This window comes from Silurus meridionalis, chromosome 24, assembly GCF_014805685.1.
Source record: "Silurus meridionalis isolate SWU-2019-XX chromosome 24, ASM1480568v1, whole genome shotgun sequence".
Lineage (NCBI taxonomy): Eukaryota > Metazoa > Chordata > Actinopteri > Siluriformes > Siluridae > Silurus > Silurus meridionalis.
The window spans coordinates 5029771-5033491 of NC_060907.1; positions in this window are offsets into that span (position 1 = coordinate 5029771).

Sequence of the window (3721 nt, forward strand, 5' to 3'; positions counted from 1 at the left end):
CTATTGTGATGGCTTGCCTTCCCACGAGCCTCCTCTTTCCCCTCACCCAGTCCACACCTGCCGCCTGCCGTCTTTGTCCCTCGGCTCGGGTTTTACTTATTCTTGTTTTCCTTTTGTCTCAAGAGGGAGAATTGACTTTTTTTTTTACAGGGTAGGACTGTGACCTGTATGGCTGTGAGATCTGAGATGAGGACGCATGCTCCAGCTGTGAGGCTGCACCTCGGTAATCGCACACACGCACACTACTTTCTCTTCGTCCGACATATGAGAACGCTCAATTTCACTAAACGCAAACTTCACCCACGTGCATACAGGAGGAGCGGAGCGGCGGTGGCCATGTTTGAACCGGACCCGCTGTTAGAGAATGGGTGTTTGGGACTGTCCACAAGATGGCACGGGGGGAAACAAAGGCTCAAACAGAGCATGAGGATTTTGTGTGTGTGTGTGTGTGTGTGTGTGTGTGTGTGTGTGTGTGTGTGTGTGTGTGTGTGTGTGTTTGTGAGGGAGAGGAGAGAGAGAGAGTTTACGGGTTATAGAAAGGCTTGGGGGGTTTAGTTACCACCCTCCTTCACCCTGTGCCTCCTTTGTGGTGCCTGCTGTGGAGGAGTGAAGAGGTTGAAAGAAGGAAAAGAACGGAGGGGAGGGGAGTGAGTCCTAAACACAGGTGCCTACATCTGTTCATCCCAGGCACAGATGCTCACACACTCATTCTCCAGAGAGAGAGAGAGAGTTGGAGTTAGAGAGAGAAATTTCCAAAGCTTCTCTGAAACATTCAAATATTCTTCAGACTTCTTGGGTCCAAGAACCTTCATGAACCAATAAGAACCTTATGTTTTGCACGGTTCACAAAATGCCAACAATGCATCATTATGAAAAATATTATGGTTGTGTGGAACATTCTAGAGCATTCTTTAGTTTGTCCTTCTGATGGCACCTTTGAAGGTAATCTATATAGATTGCAGTATAGATGTAGATAGCAGTTTTTCAAATCCAACTCGAAATTGACTTGCGTCTGCAAGATCTGCATGATCGACTTCTTAGACACGAATGAGCAGGTCTACAGGTGCTCCTAATAAAGTTCCAGTTGAGTGTATTTATAACAACTGACCAGTATGAACACCATTTAAACATTTTTCTTCAGACTTTCTAGTAGGGGTGTAACGGCACACGTATTCGTACCGGTTCTGGTACAGGGCTTTTTATAAAAAAAACTTTTTGTGAATTTTGTGTACTGTTACACCTCTACTTTCTAGCGTCCACACCATAAAGCATAGGGAATGCTGAATAACTGTAATGTCCTGTGCACTTTATAGTAAATAGGGAGTAGGGAATAGTGTACCAAAGGGTCGATAGATGAGACTCGTCCCAGGAGTCTGCCCGGAAGCAGATGTGTTTTGATCCACACAGGCACGCGGCTCACACCCACAAACAGACGCACACCCAGACTCACGCCACGCTCTCTCTCCTACTACACACACACACACACACACACACACACAAACACACACACACACACACAGGGGAAAAGCAGGGGGGAGAGTCTGTGTAATTATTGAATGATTGGACCCCCAGGGGCCCCCTTTAGAAGAAGCTCGGTGAAGCTGTGGCCATCGTGTCCATGGCTACCATGCATGACAATGAGCTCGCACTGATGCCGGGGTGGGCTGAGGGTAAAAGCAGAGAGCAGAGGCCCGTGTGTGGACTGCTTTGCGCAACCCCCCCCCCAGCAACACACACCCCAAACCCCATCGTGAACCCCCCATCCCAGGCAGCTGCTCAGATGTAACGCGATCTGTACTACAGGTAGCTTGCAAAACACACACACGTGTCCTACACTAAATTACACAGAGCGTGGAAACGAGATGTGAGACAGGCATGTGTTTGGTATAATTCAGCTTACGATTGTCTAATTTACAGCCAGATTTTTATATGAGGGGAAAAATAGCCTATGCTACTGGATATGAAGTCACTTTGTGATGTCATTAAAAAGAACAAGAAAAGGTGAACATTGCTGATAATCAGGTATCAAGGACATGCAGCATATAAAATGTTTCATGTAGGCATATATCAAGTGATCCTGGATTTTTTTTCATGCTGGGAAATACTGTCGGCTATCAAACCGCATTTTTGCTTGTCGCTGTAATGAGAGCATTAAGGGCGCATGTTGTATTCTTGTATTTTTTTTTCAATATACAGGTACATATTATTTAATATCTAATATATTTAATATATAATTAGATCATGTGTCTTGAAAGCTTAACTCTAAAAGCTAACAAACTCTTCCAGAGTAATATATACATATATACTAAAGGTGCCAAAATGAATCAGACAATACCACCACCAAGAAAAATGTAAAGTCAACTTGTGACAAGTGTAAGCATTAGCTAAAAAAAACTAGCTATGTTCATTGGCAGCCGGATTTTGAAGGATTTTGATCTTTGCTTGTAAGCTAGATCATGAGCAGTTAGCTGGCAGATTGGGTAATTTAGCTAATTACAGTGAGATGATGAGGTGGCAGGAGGCACTGAGGGCAACCTCATCATGTCATCAACTTTAAACTAGTTTGTGTGTATGTATGTATGTATATATATATATATATATATATATATATATATATATATATATATATATATATATATATGGTGTCCTGACCACTTGTCGTCACCTTTTACACTCAACAACCACTGCCATATTGCTTTCACATTCATTAAAACCCCTCTGTCTGTCCTGCACCTTTATTTCTTATGAGCGTCACACGTATCAAATGTGTGACGCACTTTGGATTCAATTCGGCCTTGTGTGTTCCAGCGACTCGGATTCCGTAGCTCACGCTCAGTTCTGATCGATAGGTCAAAAGGACACATCACAGACCCTAATTGAGGATCTCACCCCACCCATGACCAGCGGAATAAACACAACCACCTCCACCACGCGACCTTAATATGATCGATCCCGTGTGAGACGCACGCGGCTTGCGTTCCCACGGCCGTCCCATGTGGCCAAGCGCTCCGCTGGGACGACGAAACTTCCAGGCTTCACCCGCACCATCTGGTCCCGAGGCGGCCCATACCGTTACAGGGACCCTTCAAACGTGCTTGCATGTTCAGGAACGGAAGGGGCCGGCCGGGTGGGCACGTGTGTGCACGGGCGTGGGCGCGTGCACGCTTATCAAGGGAGAGAGAGAGAGAGAGAGAGAGAAAGAGAAAGAGAATGAATGAATGAATTGTGTGTAGTGAGTGGCAGATGGCTTGTACAGCTCTAGTCGCGTCTTTTAGGCATCCCGTATCCCCCATCCTACCCTTCAACCCCCTCCCCTTAGCCCCCTCCCTCTCCTTTTACTGACTACATCCCCCTCGAGGGCCTTCAAAATCAATGAAAAATGAAAGCATAAAGACCATATAAGATAGAGAGAGAGGGAGACCCATCTTCTCTTCTCAAAATATTCACTGTAGAATTCATTAGAAGAAAACAACCACGAAACAAAATTCTTCAACTTTCATTTGAAATATAAGACAAATGTTTTATTTTCAAAGGCTTTCTGGGTAATTTTATATATATATCGAATAAATGGGGAGGGTTGCGTTAGGAAGGGCATCCAGCGTAAAAACATGCCAAATCGAACATGCGGATCATGAATACGGATGATTCGCTGTGGCGACCCCTAATGGGAGAAGCCGAAAGAAAGTTTATATATATATATATAGGGCTGTTATATGCATTA